Raw genomic sequence first — 23,920 nt, forward strand, 5'->3', positions numbered from 1 at the left:
ACAGTTATAGTAAACTGTGTTAAGAGATGAATGAGTGGTGTTTTGGTGTTTTTGGTCTCTGTACTCTCACTGTGTGCAGAACATGGGAAGTCAGTGGCCATTTATAGCTGCAGTCTGTAATTCAAACTACCTTAAAATGGCCACCCTGCCACTTGTTGTGGTATACGGCTGAGGGAAGGGGCTAAGGAAATTCATTCATCTACATTGTTCACAATAATTGTCATAAAATAAACATATATTTTGGGTTATGATGGAATAAGACTTGAATTGCTGTGATTCATTTAGTAGTGTAGAAATCTATGTAGAAAACGATTGCATCTTTAAAATAAAGCACAGGATGGATTTGGTAAACAGTAACATGAATATGGAATGTTGTTATTTATTTCAAAACTAATATTGGAGCAATGTGACTTTCTTTGTTTTAGTGCTGAGTACACACATCTACTCTGGACACTCTGATGATGATGATGGTAGATATTTGTACACTTGATCAAGCCTTCATCTCTTAATGCTTCATTATATTTCTTTGTGATGTTTAAAGCTGCTTTTGGATAGACATATGTTGTGTTTTGAGTGTCTCAAAATAACATTTGTAAAGCAATTTTATCATGCTGGTTTTATTTTGAGCAGGACAGGCAAAGTCTGTTCTGACCATACACCCCAAATCCTCCCAGATATTCAGTGGAGAGTCTGTCACTCTCAGATGTAACATAAAGAGAGGAGAAGTCACTGACTGGAAATACACATGGCGCAAGAATGGTGTAGACTTCCTCAGTAAGAAGCATGAATATGAGATCAGTGAGGTTAAGATGTCAGACAGTGGTGACTACAGGTGTCTCGGTCTACATATTGAACATAAGAAGTATTCTGAGTGGAGTGATGCAGTCAGACTGACGGTGACAGGTAAGTCATCTTATCTCTCATTCACATCAGTGCCTCCATGCCCATAAACACTTGACATTTGGCCCCATTTTAAGGATGCTATTTTGTCGTTAAAAAAATGTCAGCCTACCATTGCTGTTCAGATTCCTCCATTAATTATTCCTCATTTCATTTGATAATTGAAGAAATATGGGGTAAGAGCATACTTTTAACTGATTGGTGCACTAATTGCATTTGTCTTCATTTAACTGTTTCATCAGCTCTGCCTACAGCCTCAGTGAAGATAGTCACTACCCAGGAACCACTGTACTCCGGAGACACAGTCAAGCTGCAGTGTGACATATCAGACCACACAGACTGGACGTACCACTGGTTAATAAATAAAGAACGGCTTTCCAGTCACACCAGTAAAACCACCACACTCTTTCTCTCTGACCAGGCTGGTCAGTACCAGTGTGAGGGGACAAGGACAAGACGGCCCCAGAAGTCATATCTCAGCTCATCTCTCCACATCAGCGTCACTGGTGAGCTAATTATTTATCTTCAATCACTATCTGGACATTCAAAAATCTGAGCCAATGAGGGTTCATCTAATTACATATTACAGTATACACTGTAAATTGAAACGGAATAGAGTGAACATACCCCTAAAATCAGCTTTTATCAAAACTTAACTGCAACAGCTAAATAATTAAAAATGGCCAAGCATGTATCCAGATGTTTTGATATTCTGCTATCTGTTTTCTTAGCTCTGCCTGAAACTACACTGACCGTAAATCCAAACCCTGCATACACTGGAGAGATAGTAACTCTGACATGTTCAGTGGGGTCTGACAGTGACTGGAGCTATACATGGTACAAAGACAACACTAAGAAAGTAGTGACCTTGTCTGGCAGACACACTACAACAGGAGCCACCTTCACCATCAGTAGAGCTGCTGAGTCTGACCAGGGCCTCTACTGGTGTCAGGGAGAGATCCAGTCCAGATCCATATCATCAATCATCAGTGATCCTGTCACTATCACTGTGAAAGGTGAGTTACTTTGTTTTGTGTTTTTTATCATACAAATGGACACTATTTATATTGAGTAAATCATGTAGACATGATCCATGTACAGTTGAGGTCGAAACTTTACGTACACCTTCGCCAAATACATTTAAACTCAGTTTTTCACAATTCCTGACATTTAATCCCAGTAAAAATTCCCTGTCTTAGGTCAGTTAGGATCACCACTTTATTTTAAGAATGTGAAATGTCAGAATAATAGTAGAGAAAATTATTTATTTCAGCTTTTATTACTTTCATCACATTCCCAGTGGGTCAGAAGTTTACATACACTCAATTAGTATTTGGTAGCATTGCCTTTAAATTATTTAACTTGGGTCAAACGTTTTGGGTAGCCTTCCACAAGCTTCCCACTATAAGTTGGGTGAATTTTGGCTCATTCCTCCTGACAGAGTTGGTGTAACGGAGTCCGGTTTGCAGGCCTCCTTGCCCGCACACGCTTTTTCAGTTCTGCCCACAAATGTTCTATAGGGTTGAGGTCAGGGCTTTGTGATGGCCACTCCAATACATTTACATTTACATTTTAGTAATTTAGCAGACGCTCTTATCCAGAGCGACTTACAGTTAGTGAGTGCATACATTTTCATACTGGCCCCCCGTGGGAAACTTGACTTCGTTATCCTTAAGCCATTTTGCTACAACTTTGGAAGTATGCTTGGGGTCATTGTCCATTTGGAAGACCCATTTGCAACCAAGCTTTAACTTCCTGACTGATGTCTTGAGATGTTGCTTCAATATATCCACATATTTTTCCTTCCTCATGATGCCATCTATTTTGTGAAGTGCAACAGTCCCTCCTGCAGCAAAGCACCCCCACAGCATGATGCTGCCTTGCTCATGCTCCTTGCTGAGCGACCTTTCAGGTTATGTCGAAATAGGGCTTGTTTTACTGTGGATATAGAAACTTTTGTACCTGTTTCTTCCAGCATCTTCACAAGGTCCTTTGCTGTTTTTCTGGGATTGATTTGCACTTTTCGCACCAAAGTACGTTAATCTCTAGGAGACCGAACGCGTCTCCTTCCTGAGCGGTATGACGGCAGCATGGTCCTATGGTGTTTATACTATTGTTTGTACAGATGAACGTGGTACCTTCAGGCGTTTGGAAATTGCTCCCAAGGATGAACCAGACTTGTGGAGGTCTACAATTTTTTTTCTGAGGGCTTGGCTGATTTCTTTTGATTGTCCCATGATGTCAAGCAACGAGGCACTGGGTTTGAAGGTAGGCCTTGAAATTCATCCACAGGTACACCTCAAATTGACTCAAATGATGTCAATTAGCCTACCTTGACATCATTTTCTGGAATTTTCCTTGCTGTTTAAAGGCACAGTCAACTTAGTGCATGTAATCTTCTGACCCACTGGAATTGTGATACAGTGAATTATAAGTGAAATGATCTGTCTGTAAACAATTGTTGGAGAAAATACTTGTGTCATGCACAAAGTAGATGTCCTAATCGACTTGCCAAAACTATAGTTTGTTAACAAGAAATGTGTGTAGTGGTTGAAAAACGAGTTTTAATGACTCCAACCTAAGTGTATGTAAACTTCCGACTTCAACTGTATAAATGAATAGTTACAGTACTTCCTACAGAAGTAAGATCATACGTTGGAGAGATTTGTGCTCTGAGTGCATTTGTCTTCATATATAACTGTGTTTCCACAGCTCTGCCTACTGCCTCAGTGAAAGCCTCTCCACAGGGTCCAGTCTATTCTGGAGAGACAGTCACTCTGCAGTGTGACACATCAGACTACAGAGACTGGACGTACCGCTGGCACAGAGACAACCAACTGCTTCCCAGTCCGCCCAGTGAAACCATCGCCTTCTCTCTCTCTGACCAAGCTGGTCTGTACCAGTGTGAGGGGACAAGAACAAGACGGCCCCAGAATACGTATCTCAGCCCATCTGTCACCATCATTGTTGCTGGTGAGTTTAAAAACATTAACTTCACTTACTTAAATGTTCAGAAGGATAAGATATTCATAATATTCTATTCTGTGAAAGTCTTTTTTTAAACAACATTTTTAGGAAAAAAACAGAATCATATTTTCAATTCACACCAAAACAAGTCAACATACACCCATAATGGACTTTTATAGTATGAAAACGTTCCAGCAACAACTAAATATTTGGATATTGCTAAGCATGTATCCAGATCTTTAAATTATGCTCTTTTCTCACAGCCCTGCCCAAAGCTACACTGACCATAAATCCAAACCCTGTGTACACTGGAGAGACAGTAACTCTGACGTGTTCAGTGGGGTATGACAATGCCTGGAGCTATACATGGTACAAAGACAACACTAAGAAAGTAGTGCACCAGTCTGACAGACACACTACAACAGGAGCCACTTTCACCATCAGTAGACCTGCTGTGTCTGACCAGGGCCTCTACTGGTGTCAGGGAGAGATCCAGTCCAGATCCATATCATCAATCATCAGTGATCCTGTCAATATCACTGTGATTGGTGAGGAATTGTGTGTGTGTGTGTGTATCTGTGTGTGTGTAGACATCACTGTATATGTCAGTATTCTGATGACTAGATCTTCGTAAGTCAGACAGCTCAGACTGCATACTGTATGTTCAGAAATGGCAACTTATGATATGGTCATATTGTGATGAATGCTGATCAACATTATTTTACATTCTAAGTTGTGTGATTGTATTTATTGTCTGTGGTGTGTCTGTACAGATAGACCTGTGGCTGTTCTGACCCTCCAACCCAACTGGCCTCAGATATTCAGTGGAGAGACTGTCACACTCAGATGTAACATACAGGGAGGAGAAGAGATTGAGTATGCTTTTTATAGCAGTGGGAAGTCGTTCTACTCGAAAACAGAGCCTGAGTACAGAATCAGTCCTGCAAAGAATGGTCTATATACCTGTGAAGGTCTTCAGAAAATTAATGGCTTAAAACACTCCGAGACAAGTAATGCTATACAATTGACCGTGTTAGGTAAGTCTGTTTTTATGGGATTGCAAGAGAAAGAGACAGAATAGTGAGAAGAATACAAAAGGGATGAGGTCAAATAGCAGACAGTGAGATCAATGATGGAACTAAACTTATTTTGATTTTGGTGTAAGGTACAATACCATGATAACAAAATGGGTAAACATTTTATACTAAAATGATTTAATTAAAGAACAAACATTTTAATTGTGTCATCTCCTTTATAACAGATAAACCCCAAGCTGTCCTGAGTGTCTCTCCTCAGTGGCTGAACCCTGGAGACTCAGTTACTCTGAGCTGTGGGGTTAAAGAGTCATCTACAGGCTGGAGGTTCTTCTGGTACCGAACTGTTCCCTACAGAGCTGGGTTACCCTCCCTATTGGACAAGTCCTACTCTGTAGAGCCTCTATCTGGCAATGGGACTACTGAAGACTCCTACACTCTGATCCCTGCTGGTCCTAATCACACAGGAGGATATGTGTGTAGAGCTGGGAGAGGAGACCCAGTCTATGACACACTCTACAGTGAACCTCAGTTTCTCTGGTCAGGAGGTACAGTGGGGAAAAAAAGTATTTAGTCAGCCACCAATTGTGCAAGTTCTCCCACTTAAAAAGATGAGAGAGGCCTGTAATTTTCATCATAGGTACACGTCAACTATGACAGACAAATTGAGGAAAAAAAATCCAGAAAATCCCATTGTAGGATTTTTAATGAATTTATTTGCAAATTATGGTGGAAAATAAGTATTTGGTCACCTACAAACAAGCAAGATTTCTGGCTCTCACAGACCTGTAACTTCTTCTTTCAGAGGCTCCTCTGTCCTCCACTCGTTACCTGTATTAATGGCACCTGTTTGAACTTGTTATCAGTATAAAATACACCTGTCCACAACCTCAAACAGTCACACTCCAAACTTCACAATGGCCAAGACCAAAGAGCTGTCAAAGGACACCAAAAACAAAATTGTAGACCTGCACCAGGCTGGGAAGACTGAATCTGCAATAGGTAAGCAGCTTGGTTTGAAGAAATCAACTGTGGGAGCAATTATTAGGAAATGGAAGACATACAAGACCACTGATAATCTCCCTCGATCTGGGGCTCCACGCAAGATCTCACCCCGTGGGGTCAAAATGATCACAAGAACGGTGAGCAAAAATCCCAGAACCACACGGGGGGACCTAGTGAATGACCTGCAGAGAGCTGGGACCAAAGTAACAAAGCCAACCATCAGTAACACACTACGCCGCCAGGGACTCAAATCCTGCAGTGCGAGACGTGTCCCCCTGCTTAAGCCAGTACATGTCCAGGCCCGTCTGAAGTGCATTTGGATGATCCAGAAGAGGATTGGGAGAATGTCATATGGTCAGATGAAACCAAAATATAACTTTTTGGTAAAAACTCAACTCGTCATGTTTGGAGGACAAAGAATGCTGAGTTGCATCCAAAGAACACCATACCTACTGTGAAGCATGGGGTTGGAAACATCATGCTTTGGGGCTGTTTTTCTGCAAAGGGACCAGGACGACTGATCCGTGTAAAGGAAAGAATGAATGGGGCCATGTATCGTGAGATTTTGAGTGAAACCCTCCTTCCATCAGCAAGGGCATTGAAGATGAAACGTGGCTGGGTCTTTCAGCATGACAATGATCCCAAACACACCGCCCGGGCAACGAAGGAGTGGCTTCGTAAGAAGCATTTCAAGGTCCTGGAGTGGCCTAGCCAGTCTCCAGATCTCAACCCCATAGAAAATCTTTGGAGGGAGTTGAAAGTCTGTGTTGCCCAGCGACAGCCCCAAAACATCACTGCTCTAGAGGAGATCTGCATGGAGGAATGGGCCAAAATACCAGCAACAGTGTGTGAAAACCTTGTGAAGACTTACAGAAAACGTTTGACCTGTGTCATTGCCAACAAAGGGTATATAACAAAGTATTGAGAAACTTTTGTTATTGACCAAATACTTATTTTCCACCATCATATGCCAATAAATTCATTAAAAATCCTACAATGTGATTTTCTGGATTTTTTTTTCTCATTTTGTCTGTCATAGTTGACGTGTACCTATGATGAAAATTACAGGCCTCTCTCATCTTTTTAAGTGGGAGAACTTGCACAATTGGTGGCTGACTAAATACTTTTTTTCCCCACTGTAACTAACTGCATTGAAACTGCATTTAACCACATTTAAGTCATCCTCATGTGTATATATAACTATAAGTTTGAGTCTTTCTCTTTGTGTCAGACCTGCATCCTTCAGCGTCTCTCAGAATAAGACCCAACAGAACTCAACACTTTACATCAAAGTCTCTCTCACTAAGCTGTGAGGAGAAGGGGAACACTACTGGATGGAGACTGAAGAGATACAGAGAGAGAGGAGTGGAGTCAAGGTGTGGCTCTAACTGGGGATCAATATCAGGTTCCACATGTACCATCAGGTTCATACTTGAAAAAGACAGTGGAGTGTACTGGTGTGAGTCTGCATCAGGAGAGTACAGTAATGCTGTCAACATCACAGTGGCTGGTATGTCTATTGTACAACATTCACTAACCTTTTTTACATTTCAATGTATGATAATGATGTTCAATTCTGAAACTGAATGAATGTATCTCATATAAAATGCAAGCTCATAAGACATTAAAATATTGTGAGTGATTACTCCAGATTTAAAGTTTTATTTATATGTTTTGTTACACAGCTAGTGCTGTGATCCTGGAGAGCCCGGCCTATCCCATGACTGAGGGAGACTCTGTGACTCTGCGCTGTACAAATAGATATCAGGAAACAAACCCAAACCCCAAGGTTGATTTCTACAAAGATGGAGTACTCATCAGGAATGAGACCACAGGAGAGATGACCATCCCTGCAGTATCCAAGTCAGATGAAGGCTTCTATAAGTGTAAATCTACTGAAGGAGAATCACCAGAGAGCTGGGTGACAGTGAGAGGTGAGAAATCGGTTATGATCACATTACCTTTTCATAATATCTGCGGTCATCAGTGATTTGTAGTGTTAAAAAGCATACTGTAGGTTTGGAGTTGCAAGCTCAGGCTGGTCATCTGATCTCAAGTTAGATGTCAAATATATAATGTATCTACAGAATTGTTTCACTTTGTCCACTACTTTATTTATTTTCTATAACTACCTCAGAGTCTGATGGTGATTTGCTGTTCTCTCTCCAGGCGTAACTCCTGGACCCTCTACATCAGTCCTAGTAGTAGTGGTTGTGGGCCTGGTTGTTGCTGGTGTTCTAATGGCCATTCTCCTGGTACTGCTGTGTCGATATAAAAACGCCAAAGGTGAGACTTTTATCAATTCTCATTTAACTTGTTTAAGAGACAAATGTCTCATTTCAAAAGTTCAAAACAATAATATTCTGATATAATTATATGCATTTTTCATTACAGGTTCCTGTTGTAACAGGATATTCTCGTGAGTACACCTGTCTTTCAACTACGTTCCTTTTCATACAGTAAAATATAATCTGTGTGTTTCATGAGTATCTCTCTCCATGTAGGCCCCCCCAGCCACACAGCACCAACCTGGACCCCCAACAGGACCAAGGATCTACCCAGGGCCAGGCTCCTGATGCTGGGTATACACGTCTGCAGCATGGTCAGTCTCTCAGCCCAGAACACTGTCACTCTCCTCTCTCTGTAACTTCATCCACTGACTTTTCACCATCCACTTTGTGTGCAACATGTTACTGTGCTCTATGTCCCTAGGCAATCTGAGGGATAACTAACCAAATAATCTTTCTCTCTCTTCTTTGACCAACAGGTGGCGCTAACATCTACGATACAATCACTCCCTCAGACAATAATGACAATGGTACTGTTAATGTATGTTAAGTTTAGCATGAATACAGTATAGAGTTGTTGTTGCAGTTGTTCTTCATATGTTTAATATGAGTAGCATACTAAGACTAGTAGAGATATTAGTGTATTACCTGTATGTTTCAGATGCTGCTGCTGCTACTGCTGGACAAAGTGATGTGATGTACGCCCAGATACAACTCAAAAAGTTGGACAAGAAAAATAAAAGTAATTCTCAACTGTCACATAAATTAATACAAAATGTAGCAGTGTTTTTTACTCATCAGATTTGATACAAACTTACAAATTCTCTCCTCCTCCTCCTCTTCCTCCTCCTCCTCCTCCTTAGAAAAGCCAGCTGATCCAAAAGAAAATCCAGTCTATTCTGAGGTCAAGACAGGGAAGGCCACAGGTAAGACCCATTCTACAGGTCGGCAGTCAGTGAAATCTAAATGTACAATTTTGGAATTTCAATGAAGATGCATAATATGCAATAAGCTAATTCCTTAATTTGTTGACTGGATATTTCCATTTTCAGCAGCAACTGGACATGTTGATGTGACCTATGCTGAGGTTGACCTTAAACAGAAGGCCAAAGCCAAGAAGAAGAAAGGTAAGACTAGAAATCTCTCCTTCCATATTCCCCCTATCATAACCTCACAACTCTTTGACCCCTTATTGACTAGCTGTATTATATTCTGTATATAACTGTTCTATTATTCTGATGTTTTATCCTCACCCCTTACAGAAACAGAAACCCCACCTGAGGCAGATTCGGTCTATTCTCAAGTGAAGCCAGTCACAGCCCCAGGTAAGACTAATAGCCACATGCTAATGATACTTAATATGATACTAATATGGAACTATTTCTCTGAAGTATAATGTATGTATTTAAAGTATGTATTTTTGTATGATTCTTAAGAGTTTGTTTGACTGCATGTGCTCAACAACTTTGTGTGGTGATATGTTGCAGGACCTTGAGGGGGGCAGGGATGGACGGATGGAAGGATGGAGTGATGGAGGGATGGATGGGTGGAAGGATGGAGGGATGGAGGGATGGAGGGATGGAGGGATGGAGGGATGGAGGGATGGAGGGATGGAGGGATGGAAGGATGGAGTCATGTAGGGATGGAGGGATGGAGGGATGGAGGGATGGAGGGATGGATGGATGGAGGGATGGAAGGATTGAGTGATGGAGGGATGTAGGGATGGAGGGATGGAAGGATGGAGTGTTGGAGTGATGGAGGGATGGAGGGATGGAGGGATGGAGGGATGGAGGGATGGAAGGATGGAGTGATGGAGTGATGGAAGGATGGAGTGATGGAGGGATGGAGAGATGGAGGGATGGAGGGATGGATGGAGGGACACACCATCAGAGGAGGAGCGGAAGGATATGTGGGAACATGGATTATGCACGCTCAACGCACGCAAGCAAACAGACACACACACACACACAATAACACCTTGTACTTTAAGGATTTTTTTTCGTATTTTATTTACCAACAGATATATTTTACTTAAGCATGGTTTAATTGTGTATTACTGTTACAGCTTTATAAAAAATATAAGGTGTAATGAGAACGGATCTTATCTGCAGCTACAGGAATTATCTGCCTTGTGTTGTGTATTGAGTATTATTGTTTTGTTGTAAATGTGTTAAAATGTATTATCTTTAATGTATTATATCTGTCATTCAGATGATACAATAACATATTTGTATATGAATTTCCAAAATATTATAGGTATTATTCACATTTTCTTCTAATGACCTGTACTTTTACAATATCTTTGCATTGTGCTTTTTAATAAACCATTTTTTATCCACCAGATGGCATGAGTGCTTTCTTACAGTAAATGGATATTGTCATCATCATCAACTTTTCCATATAACCTGCTTTGGTCAAACCTCCTTTCAGCCTAATATAGATCTTAGGCTCCTAAATGTGTGAGTTAAAGTAAAAATGCCGTACCCCATCAGTGGAAGACCCATTGAGATTTTCAGAATGACTTTTTGGGGAAGAGTGTGCATTCTCAGTTTTATGATGTCATATTCAAACAGACCACCATAGTCCCTGTGCCCAAGAAAGCGAAGGTAACCTTCCTAAATGATTAGTCCTCTCCTGTACTTCTTGTTCACCCACGACTGCGTGGCCGAGCACGACTCAACACCATCATTAAGTTTGCTGACAACACAACAGTGGTAGGCCTGATCACAGACAACGATGAGACAGCCTATAGGGAGGAGGTCAGAGACCTGGCAGTGTGGTGCCAGGACAACAACATCTCCCTCAATGTGAGCAAGACAAAGGAGCTCATCGTGGACTGTAGGAAAAGGAGGGCCGAACAGGCCCCCATTAGCATCGACGGGGCTGTAGTGGAGTGGGTAGAGAGTTTCAAGTTCATTGGTGTCAACATCACCAACAAACTATCATGGTCCAAACACATAAGGACAGTCGTGAAGAGGGCACGACAACACCTTTTCCCCCTCAGGAGACTGAAAAGATTTGGCAGGGGTCCACAGATCCTCAAAAGGTTCTACAGCTGCACCATCGAGAGCATCCTGACCTGTTGCATCACCACCTGGTATGGCAACTGCTTGGCATCTAACCGTAAGGCATTACAGAGGGTAGTGCGTACGGCCCAGTACATCACTGGGGCCAACCTTCCTGCCATCCAGGACCTATATACTAGGCGGTGTCAGAGGAAGGCCCAAATAATTTTCAAATACTCCAGTCATCCAAGTCATTGACTGTTCTCTCTGCTACTGCACGGCAAGCGGTACCAGAACGCCAAGTCTAGGTCCAAAAGGCTCCTTAACAGCTTCTACCCCCAAACCATAAGACCGCTGAACAATTAATCAAATGGCCACCTGGACTGTTTACATTGACCCCCCACCCCTTTATTTTTACACTGTTGCTACTCGCTGTTTATTATTTATGCATGTTCACTTTACCCCTACCTACATGTACAAATTATCTTGACTAACCTGTACCCCCACACATTGTCTCGGTACCAGTACCCCCTGTATATAGCCTCGTTATTGTTATATAATTTTCTTGTGTTACTTTATTTTTTACTTTAGTTTATTTAGTAAATATTTTCTTAACTCAATTCTTTGAACTGCATTATTGGTTAAGGGCTTGTAAGTAAGCATTTCACAGTAAGGTCTACACCTGTTGTATTTGCGCATGTGAAAATTTATGCACTCACTAACTGTAAGTCGCTCTGGATAAGAGCGTCTTCTAAATGACTAAAATGTCAAATGTAATGTGACAAATACAATTTGATTTGATATGATTTGATATCCTGTCTGCAGGAGTTCTGAGGAGCTGGTCAGTACTGGTACTGTGTATCACTTCCTTTTAATATTGAAATGTGGACATGCAAGTCTATGATGGCAAAGGGATCTTCCAAGTAAGCAAAGGTCAGACTCATGGGCCAGGGTCTGGTATTTACATGGAAACAATATTGAATATTTATATTACTGTGTTGAATTCCAGGTAGTAACCTACGTATGCATGATTACCAGTTCTCCCATATTGCCTCCTCATTCTAAAGATAGGTCATGCCGAATAATTACATTAGTGGTGTATGACTATTTTCAGTATCCCTGCATGGTCTAGAAGGTCACTCTTCCAGTTAGGGGGTTTCTGTGTCTATGTGTTTATGTCTATGTGGTCAGACAGACAGCCAGCAGCCAGGTCATTGTCACTGCTCCTGAGAAACAGAAACTGGAAATGACATCACCACAAGATGTTACCTGAAACGTAGAAGTGGGGCCTTTGTCAGAAACCTGGGACCCAATACCTTCTGAAAAAGTTGGCAGGTGTTTCATATCCTTCAGCCACACTGTCCTATGAGCATGCAGAAGAAGTCATGCAAACACTTCTCCAGACATATGAAGCCTAGATGAAAATGCACACATTGCACTGTTACTGTTATGATATTTTCTCTCTCTCTCTCGCTCGCTCTCTCTAACCCCCCCCCCCCTCTCGCTCGCTCTCTCTCTCTCAGTGCATGCTGGGAGTTTTTTGGAGTTTGAGTGTTTGGTGTGGAGGGCTTGTCCTAACTAATTTGTTGTTTCTTTCCTTGTTTTCTCTTTTCTATGGTGGAGGGTTAATGCACTGTTTGTTTTAGTGGTGCCGACTGTTTTTTATTTTTCAAAGTTAGAGAGGAAGAGGACAGAGGTTTAGTTTCCTGGGGTTTTGAACGGTGAGGTGTGAGCGATGGCTTCGCAGCCTAGCGCGGAGGAGACGCTGTCGTTACGGCATGGATTCAGGTGTGTTCCCGATAATGGAATTAAGGTGGAGGAGGTTCTGCTCGCGGTCGGCGAACAGGTAGGAGCTGAATTTATACATTCCGCGTCCAGAATGAACAAAGCTGAGGTTGTTGTCAAAGTCGCGTCAATTCAAATCTGGCATTAGGAACAAAAGAGGTCAACACGACTTCTAAGATATACTAGTTATTTTAATTAATGCAAAAACCTTCAATGGTAAATATGATGTTTCGTACATACGGGCTCTCTGAAATACCTCGCAGGGCACCCCAGAGAACTAATCCATTGTTCTAGGTTCTTGCTCAAATACTCTGACAGAGGGAGTTTCCCACCTCTCTGCTGACCAATTAGAGTAGAGACTTGAGCGTGGTTTAGACTTACTCAGCCTATCCGTTGATGCACCCCTGTTGCCAGCCTCTTCTGTTACCAGGCATACGTTTATCATAACAACTTGTCATAGTGAGAAGAGCCAGCTCCCTTAGACACCATTCCTACGTCCAAGGAAGGTTCACAGATCACAAAGAACCAGTATATTCCAGCATCTGGAGACACAAATCCCTATCTCATCTTACCCCCTAAAACAGCTCTTCACATCAATCACAGCTTGCCAGGTGTCACAACCTACATTAGCACAGTCCAGAATGCATTCTTTCTAAGTTAGTCATCCCATCAATTATTAGAAAATAGAACCCAACAATCCCCCTTTTGACACCCTCTAGGGTGTCACTCATTAAAATACAATACAAACAAAAAGAATCACACTTTTATTAATAGGCAATAATGATACAGAAAAATAAAAACCCTCAGTCCATCTACACCCAACTTGCAAATTGTTACCAGTCATCAAAGAACTTCAAACCTTCACATAAGGAAAGACAAACATTCACATGGTTAACTTGATTAATAAAGCATAAAACACAAACAGAGAAGTACATTTTGGCCCCCTTTAGACACCCTCTAGTGTCACTCCACCAAGCCTGGTAGGTCATATCCTCCATTCCTTAGGTCGGAGTCCAGGATTGGGCCGTATCTCACCATCTGTTGGGAAACCACCTTCCCCATCTCCTTTCTCACCAAACCTCAGACACAGGAAATAAGACAACATCCACAGGCACAAAACCTCTGACATACAGGTGTGGTTAATAAACTATCTTCACACATACATGTTGAGCTCTCAATTATTTTATTTTTTTAATAATCCTATCATTATTATTTTATCCTATTACTCCCCCTTTTTGACACATGATATGCCCATGTGTCAATATTACCACCTTTCTAAACCATCCCTTAGGTAATCTATCATCCAATTGCCATGCCTTTCATTTTTGAGATTGTCTTTTGCTTTTTTATTGCTCCTCCCACTTCCTTTGTCTTTTATGGCAGCTAAATTCAACTTTCATCCAGTTCAGAATCAATTAGTAATCCAATTTTCAATCTCTTATCTTGTAAAAACACTTATGTTTAGTTCAAACTCTGTTCTACCCAGGCTCTCCCGGGCTTAACCTGAAGACTAATTGTTGGACATGACAAGTCTATTTTTAGGTCACCTAAGTCTTCTGCCTAGCAACAAAGAATAAAAATCCCTATGTTCATGATTAACCCAGTTATATCTAATAGCCCACCAAAAAACCTCATCATCTTTAAATCACGACCAATGTCATATCCCTCTTTACTCTCTACCATTTGGATAACATCCCTGATGTATATATGCCTCCTTAGAGTTCCAAATTAATTTACCATGGGCTGCCTTTGCCTTCCCATAGATAAGATCACTTAATTTACCCGTATGCAGTACATAATGGAGTACCCAAGCTTTACAGCAGTTTATCATTACCAAAAAGCTCATCATTTGTTTTTTGTTTTAACGGTTTTGGCGCTTCAAGTATAGCAGTTTTCCTGGATGAGTTTAACATTCGCCCCTCCTGTGTTAGTGTGTCCTAGGTAAATGACCTCGCTCTGCCAAAGTTGAAGTTTCTTTTTGCTCACTTTGTGTCCCTGTTCTGCCAGGAAGGTTAACAATTGGATTGTATCCCTCTTACATCCCTCCTGAGTGGGATTAGCCAATAGAATATCATCTACATAAACTAACATTTGGCTTCCTTCCCTAGGTTCAAACTTTCCCAAATTCTTAGTTATAGCCTGGACAAAGATTGTAAGACTTTCCGAGTAGCCTTGAGGCATCCTAGCGTAAGTCCATTTCCTTCCCTGAAAAGTAAAGCCAAACCACCCCTGACTATCCGGATGAACCTGGATTCTAAAGAAAGCATTAGCTAAATCTATCACTGTAAAATAGGAGTTCTCTGGTTTCAATTGGTTCAGCAATGTATGTGGATCTGGTACTCATGGAACTCTGGGAATTATATTTCTATTAAACTAACTGTAAGTCCATGACCATCCTCCAGTGGGCGCTAGGTACCGCCTTTTTAACAGGAAATACTGGAGAGTTGCATTGTGCCTCATCTCCAGGAATTATCACCCCTCCCTTAAGTAAATGCTCAAATGTAGGTGTTATCCCTTTTATTGCTTCTGTTTTCATAAGGTATTGCATTTGTTATGGTCTATGATCGGATCGAGGAATCACTTGTACTGGAGCTACCCCCTTAATTAGTCCTACATCCGCTGGTCCTTGTGACCATAATTTGAACGGAATTGCTGCTAACTCAGCCTCCTGTTCCTGAGTTAAGAAAATCTCTTCCTGTCATCCGTTAAAGCTTATCTCCAGGTGAACCCTGGGCTGGGTTTTTGCTCTCCAATTCAACTTTCTTCTATATCTCCCAGTGGAGTGGCCATACTGATCCCCATTTGGTGTATTCTGCCAGTCAGTAATATTTTCCCCCTGTTTTATCCATTTACCTAGTGATAACCATTCCTCTGATTACTGCAGCTTATTCCATTAATTTAGGTTCAAATATCCCCCAACAAACCGTTCCATCCTACAGCATAGTAAACACCACCCATGATCTGTTGAAAATCCCCTAAATTCAACATAACAACCCTTTATAAACATCATGCTGGGTGTGTTTTATTTATTTATTTGAAAAACCCAATTGAAAAATAACAATCAGAGATAGTTAGGCTCAACTTAATTTGGTAGCTCCCTCTTATGACCTAAATACTGCCTAACTGAGATGAGCTAATCTCTTTCTCCTGGTTATAATCTAAAGATGGTAGTACACACAAAACATGATACAGATATCCCCAGGCCTAACCCATGAATAATGTTTGTATCACCTAATTCCTTATAACTAATCCATAAAATCCCTTAAAATTCCTCGAGTATACAATGATTATTTAATTGATTACTCTAAATCTGCTACATGTGATCTCATTTCAAATGATCCATTATCAATTATTTGTTCAACCCCCTAGGAAAATCTGTCTCCCCTTCTATTGTTCCTGTCCCCCCTGTTTTACCAATCCAGGACCCACCACAGGCTGGCGCTATTTCCCCAGCACAACAGTCAATGCATACTTTCATCCTAACCAAAATAAATTATCGTTCTAAAATTGTCCAACTATTTTGTATTTTCCCGCTAACCCATTTCAGTTCGCTATTCAATTTCTTTAACTGTTCTCTCTGATTAGGCCCTAATTAATAAAACAAATACTTGCTATCGTTTATCAGCATACGCTTAATGACATTCCTACCATCTGAACTATGTCCTGTCTCTTACATCTCCTCCCCCTCTCCTGCTCCTTCCTGCATTATGGGGGAGGCGCGGGAAATGTCCCTACAATCTTCCTTCTTAGGAAATAATGTCATTCGTACTTGTAACATATTTTCATAGACTTATCTAGAATATTACTAAAGCTATCTTATGCAACTTTTAATACACGTAAAAACTCTCTCTCTCTCCACCCATTCCCTATTGAATAAGTGAGTTTTTTCTATTTAACCCCAAAACACGCTACAAATAGTCCATTCAACATTACCAAACCAAATACTCCATCGTACCCATTCAATCAACACATCAGCAGTGGAATTTACACTCATAATTGCAGATTGTTACTCCATGCCTTGAAATGGTAAATAGATTTCCACCAATAGCATATTACTGATTTCTCATTTTACCCTCTGACACAAAATGAAGTTCCCTCACTGTACTACGTTAGCTCTACCATGATAATTAGTTCAATTTAACCCTCTATTTGCTTTGTACTATATTATACATTACGTCTAAAACAACATTACTTATGGTCAGTTTATTCCACCATCACATTATCCAACAACGCCACAATCTTAAACTCATATGGGGCGGCAGGCAGCCTAGTGATCAATAGCGCCGCGCCAACAACCGAGAGGTCGCCGGTTCCAATCCCTGAGCCGACCAGGCGAAACATCTGCCGATGTGCCCTCGAGCAAGGCACTCAACCCCAATTGCTCCCATAAATTGCTCTGGACAAGAGCGTCTGCCAAATTACCAAAAATACAAATGTAAATATTCTCTACTTTCTCACCCATGACGCACGTCTACGCTCGGGTGAGCAAGTTTAGAACATTCTCTCGTCAAATACCCACATGCGTTCCCAGCCAACTCCCAGTCCCTCCTGGCTCCAAAAGCCACACTTTCGCTCTCTCCAGCCCCTCCCCTCGCAACTCCACTTCTTTCCTGTTCAGGGGGAACAGACCTTCCGAGGAGCTGTTTCTCGTTTTAGCGCGTTTCCAATATTCTGCCGTTATTCAAAGTACTTCAGTCTATTTATTTAAATCCAATAATTCCCACCTAATTAGTCAAAGTCGGTGCATATCTATATCTCAACGATAAACCGAATTATTTCGGTCTAATTGTTTAACCAGTATTTTGCACGGTCAAACATCAAACGTTAAATCAAATAATAAACCAAATAGCCCAAACCAAGCACCTAAAACCAGTATTATGCTATGTCAAACATCAAACATAAAATCAAATACTAAACCGAATTGCTTCGCCACAACTATTCAAAAGCAGTATTATGCTATGTCAAACACCAAATGTTATATTTCAAATATATCAGTTCAAACGTTTTAGTTCAGTCACACTCATTCATCACTTTTCATTTCATGTTTTCGATTGTCACTGACGGGTTATATGGTTTGAGTAACCACAAATCCAACATTTATTCCCAAATTATACCGTTTGGACAGCCACAGACGTCTTTTGATTCCCAATTTGTTTTCTATCAAGGTATACAGGTTTATCATTCACACTTTCATGCATACGACAACACTCGCACTGTCTAACTTTTTATAGTACCTCCTATGGGTGTCTTTTGTTAACGTTTGCACACTTTAAACTTTATTTCCTAATTGTAGTTCTCATTATTTACTGTTTTAAAATATTCTTTGTATTCACAGCCAAAAATGGTACACAGTTAAAGTAGTATACAGTTATCACACTCACTCACAATATACAGTCATAACCCTATCACACAGTCAAATATGTCACACAGTCATAAATGACACACCTACACTCCACACACAATCTATTTGGGCACACAGCCTCTTCTATTTGGGCACACAGTCTCCTCTACTATCTTTAAAAAATACTCTGCTGAACCTAGCCATATCCTCGAAGTTATGGACCTTGCCAGTCGCTAGTATTTATCTAAAATTTCCCGAACCTAGCCGTATCCTCGTAGTTACGGACCTTGCCGGTGTAATTCTTCGAACCTTAGTCGTACTGTCGTAGTTACGAACCTTGCCGATAGCAATTACTTAAATCAATTGTTCCCTATATCTCCGAACCTTAGCCGTATTGTCGCAATTACGGACCTTGCCGGTAGATGTCAGTATTGTCTCCTGAACCTAGCCGTATCTCACGGACCTTGCCGGTAGAACCAATACTCTCTGTGGTACCATGGTTTAACATCACATTTACCACAGGTTTGCATATCACAATATTGTGCTTATCTACTCATAATAGTTTCATAACTTAGTTCACTTACATCAGACAGGTGTTTCACAAAATTAATTTGAATAAAACCAATGTGCAGAAGTTTAGTTATTTAACAATAGGTATCTGCTTACCTTTTTAGAAGCCCGGGCACTTTGTGTAACACACGGTTCGATGAAAGAGGTGACCAAATGGGCCGGACATTACCCAGCGTAGTCCCTTCTACCAGATCACGTCGGAGTGTCACCAATTGTCAAAGTCGCGTCAATTCAAATCTGGCATTAGGAACAAAAGAGGTCAACACGACTTCTAAGATATACTAGTTATTTTAATTAATGCAAAAACCTTCAATGGTAAATATGATGTTTCGTACATACGGGCTCTCTGAAATACCTCGCAGGGCACCCCAGAGAACTAATCCATTGTTCTAGGTTCTTGCTCAAATACTCTGACAGAGGGAGTTTCCCACCTCTCTGCTGACCAATTAGAGTAGAGACTTGAGCGTGGTTTAGACTTACTCAGCCTATCCGTTGATGCACCCCTGTTGCCAGCCTCTTCTGTTACCAGGCATACGTTTATCATAACAACCTGTCATAGTGAGAAGAGCCAGCTCCCTTAGACACCATTCCTACGTCCAAGGAAGGTGCACAGATCACAAAGAACCAGTATATTCCAGCATCTGGAGACACAAATCCCTATCTCATCTTACCCCCTAAAACAGCTCTTCACATCAATCACAGCTTGCCAGGTGTCACAACCTACATTAGCACAGTCCAGAATGCATTCTTTCTAAGTTAGTCATCCCATCAATTATTAGAAAATAGAACCCAACATTGTGTTCATGAAAAGAGCAAATTTGGTGGGTAGGCTCATTGCAAGCGGAATATTTGTAAGGGATGTGTTGGTGCCAATTTCTCCTCTTTCTACCCCTTCGACCAGGGTGGTAGTTGCAAATGTGCCTCCGTTTATTATGGATGATCAAATCAGGAAGGAGTTGAGTCGTTTTGGTAAGTTTGCTAGTGGTTTTCGTGTACTGTTGGCAGGTTTTCAGGCAGATGAGACTGGGTCTAGTCATGCTATAGATGGTGGTGTAGATGAGGCTGGGTCTAGTCGTGTGATGGAAGGTGGTGTAGCTGAGGCTGGGTCTAGTCATGTTATGGAGTGTGGTGTAGATGAGGCTGGGCCTAGTCAGGTTATGGATGGTGGTGTAGGTGAGGCTGGGTCTAGTCATGCTATAGATGGTGGTGTAGATGAGACTGGGTCTAGTCATGCTATAGATGGTAGTGTAGATTAGGCTGGGTCTAGTCAGGCTATAGATGGTGGTGTAGATGAGGCTGGGTCTAGTCAGGTCATGTTAGTGGATGAGGAGAGTGTAGTGGGGAAGGGTAAGCGACTAGGAGGGGTGGAGGAGGGTGTCAAGCGGAAGAGGAAAAAGGGGGAGAAGAAAGGAGGTGGGAGGGCAGAGGCTGGTGTGATGAAAGGCAGGTGGTCAGGTTGCCTGGTGCTGGGGGGGAGGCCCTGACTAGAGAGGAAGGACAGGTGGTCAGGTTGGGAGATGGAGATGAGGAGGAGGAGGAAGGTGAGTCAGACTCCTCCTCAATGGGTCCAGAGCTGACAGCCAGTCAGTCAGAGGGGTCAAAGTACACGGTGACGGAACTGTCAAGGTTCCTGAAGGAGACTAAGGGGGAAAAAAGTTAATCTTGAGGCTTTTTTTTGCGATCCGGGAAAGTTTGTAAGATCAGTGCAACATGCAATGAAAAATGAGGGGCATGGTGTCCTCTCACCCAGGAAACGGTTTAGGTTAAGGAAGTGGGTCACAACTGTGCGTAAAGGTCTACCTTCAGACACTGTTTAGATAAACGTTTTATTTCTGGCACTGGAGCTTTTTGAGCTTTCTTTGCTGGCTTTTCTCCCACTTCTTATGGAGACTCTTTGGGTAGGCTCGCTTAATATTAATGGCGCCAGAGATGCGGGAAAGAGGAGTGTGTTGGATGAATATGTAAAACAAAAGTGTTGTTTCTGCAGGAGACGCATAGCGATGTGGTGAATGAAGTTGATTGGGGGCTCTGGTGGAAAGGGGCAAGTGTGCTGAGCCATGGGACAAATGTTATAATAATAATAATATGCCATTTAGCAGACGCTTTTATCCAAAGCGACTTACAGTCATGCGTGCATACATTTGTTTTTTGTTTTTGTGTATGGGTGGTCCCGGGGATCGAACCCACTACCTTAGCGTTACAAGCGCCGTGCTCTACCAGCTGAGCTACAGAGGACCGCAAATGTTAGTGCAGGGGTGGCAGTCCTTTTTGTACCGGGTCTGTCTGTAAAAATGTGCTCCTCAAAAGAGGTGTGTACAGGTAGACTGCTTGTAGTAAAGGCAGAAATTAACAACAGGGGTTTTGTCTTTATAAATGTCTATGCGCCCAACACAGGGAGAGAGAGGGGGCTTCTATTTGGGTGTCTTAGAAAGGAACTCTCACAGGTAGCACCTGAGGAGACGCTGGTGGTCGGTGGGGACTGGAACTGTACGATGGATTTTACGAAAGACAGAAATGGGGAGGAGCCTCATTCAGGCTCAGTGGGGGTGTTAAGGGACATTATTAATCAATTTGACCTAGTTGATGTTTGGAGAACTAGACATCCCAACACAAGACAATATACCTAGGTGAAGGTCTTTGGGGCTAGGGTGAGTGCAGCCCGGCTTGATCGATTGTACATGTCCAGGAATCAGAGCAATAGGCTGTTGGGCGCTACCATTCTCCCGGTGGGTTTTTCGTATCATCACATAACCATGGCTCGGCTGTCTATTTCACCAGGGCCTCGGCAGGCATCCTATTGGAAGTGTAATGTAAAGCTCTTACAAGATGCCACTTTTTGCTCAGGTTTCCAGACTTTTTGGGAAAGGTGGGGGCAGCGAAGAGAGGAGTACGAGTCTCTGAGTCAATGGTGGGATGTGGGAAAAGTCCAAATTCGGCTTTTCTGCCAACAGTATACAGCTCTGTCATCCTCAGAGGCTAGGAGAGTATTGGGCGAACTCGAACGTAGTATTAGTGAGATGGAGGTAGAGCTGGTGGGGCAAGGCAATGTAGGCCTCCAGGCTAATCTAGCTGAACTACATAGGGACCTGGGCAGTTTTTTCCAGGTTAAAGCAATGGGAGCACTTGTAAGAGCTAGGTTCTCCATGCTCAAGGGGATGGATGCTCCCAGCTCCTTCTTCTTTGGTTTGGAAAGACAGAGCAGTGAAGCCAAGGGTATGCATTGTCTACGGCTTTCGATGGACTCCCAGTGGAGTTTTATAAAAAATTCTGGGGAATAATTGGACTGGACTTCTTTTGCGTGTTGCGTGAATGCGTCGGGGTAGGAGAGTTGCCGATGAGCTGCCGGCGGGCGGCTCTGACTCTCCTGCCCAAAAAAGGGGACTTGTGTGAACTTAAGAACTGGAGACCTGTGGCATTGCTCTGTGCGGAATACAAGATATTTGCGAAGGTCCTCGCTAACAGACTAAAGTCCCATCTGGACTCTATAGTACACAAGGACCAGACATATTGCATACCAGGACGCTTAATCATGGACAACTTGTTCTTAATCAGGGACATGTTGGACTTGTCGAGAAGTTCTAATGTGAACTTTGGTCTGGTCTCTTTAGATCAAGAGAAGGCTTTTGATAGAGTGGACCATGAGTATCTGTTTAATGTGATGTTCGGGTTTGGGGAAAGGTTTTTGGCCTATGTGAAGATGTTGTATGCTGGGGCATCATGTATGATTAAGGTGGGAGGGGGGCTCAGCAGGCCAGTCTGGGTGAGGCGGGGCATTAGACAAGGAATCCCTCTATAAGGGCAGTTATTTACACTAGCCATTGAGCCTTTTTTGGGCCTGCTACGCAGGAGACTGAAGGGAGTGTGCTGGATAGGCACAGCAGTGTCAGCGTATGCAGATGACGTTTCTGGGATGGTCAGGATATGCAGGCACTAGAGAATAGTCTGAAGGTGTACGAGGGAGTTTCGTCAGCTAAGGTAAACTGGGGAAAGAGCAAAGCTCTGTTATGTGGGGCATGGGGGGTTGCAGTGGGGTTGTGAAGGTCTTAAAATATTGGGGGTGTACCTGGGCTCGGAGAGGTGGGTCAGGAAGAACTGGGAGGGGCTGTCACAGGCAGTGGTGTCAAGACTGGCCAGGTGTAGGTGGCTCCTGTCCCAAGTGTCATATAGAGGGAGGGTGCTGATAATCAACAACCTGGTGGCATCTTCCCTGTGGCATAAACTGGCTGTCCTCAACCCCTCCGCCGGGCTGCTCGCAGACCTGCAACGCAAGCTGGTGGATTTCTTCTGGTCGGGCCATCACTGGCTGAGGGCGGCAGTGTTGTATATGTCCGTAAATGAAGGAGGACAGGGCCTGGTGGAACTGGAGAGCAGGGTGGCTGCATTCCGACTAAAGGCGGCACAGAGACTGCTGTACCATACTGATGTCGGATGGAGGGAGCCATAATGCGCGCTGCTGAGGAGAGCTGCCGGATTAGGGTTGGACCGGCAGCTATTCCTCATGAGGCTGGAGGGGCTGAGTACAGCAGGACTCTCAGATTTTTACTGCGGTGCTGAGGGCCTGGGAGCTACTAATGTCCACACGAGAAGGAGGTGTGGAGCCTGGGCTGTGGGTGTGGGAGGAGCCTATCTTCCACAACCCAGTCATCCCTTTGAGATCGGTTCAGTCAGCCACCCTGAAGAGGCGACTGATGGCAGCGGGATTACCTATGCTGGGTGACCTGCGACTGCTGGGAGAGGATGGATGGAAAACCCCAGAAGTCCTAGCAAAACAAACAGGACTGACGTCTCTTAGGCTGCTGGAGAGATTCCTGGGGGAAGTCCAGGAGGCACTGTCTGAGCCGGTAAGGGGGGTGTTTGAGCAGCCAAAGGGGGAGGGACCACCAATGTTTCCGCCACTGCAGGTGACAGCAGAGACTGGGGACTGGCAAGGGGGTCTGGAGGACTTGTTAGATTTTAACACTCCGAGCCTGGGGAGTTTGTGGGGGTGGGAGGTAAAGCCCTCTACAACCTCTGCATTAAGGTAAG

At 42.8% G+C, this 23,920-nt stretch overlaps 2 long non-coding RNA genes across 2 annotated transcripts; both read left to right on the forward strand.

The window, feature by feature from the left end:
* Positions 1–8,140: 8,140 nt before the first annotated feature.
* Positions 8,141–8,720, forward strand: LOC311131671. Its single transcript, XR_014613443.1, has 4 exons — positions 8,141–8,192; positions 8,301–8,325; positions 8,411–8,508; positions 8,674–8,720. It is a non-coding gene; the product is annotated as an uncharacterized lncRNA (long non-coding RNA).
* A 337-nt stretch (positions 8,721–9,057) lies between these two features.
* Positions 9,058–9,520, forward strand: LOC311131705. Its single transcript, XR_014613453.1, has 3 exons — positions 9,058–9,120; positions 9,247–9,321; positions 9,457–9,520. It is a non-coding gene; the product is annotated as an uncharacterized lncRNA (long non-coding RNA).
* Positions 9,521–23,920: the final 14,400 nt, after the last annotated feature.

This window comes from Coregonus lavaretus, assembly GCF_964263955.1.
Source record: "Coregonus lavaretus genome assembly, chromosome: 7".
Classification (NCBI taxonomy): domain Eukaryota; kingdom Metazoa; phylum Chordata; class Actinopteri; order Salmoniformes; family Salmonidae; genus Coregonus; species Coregonus lavaretus.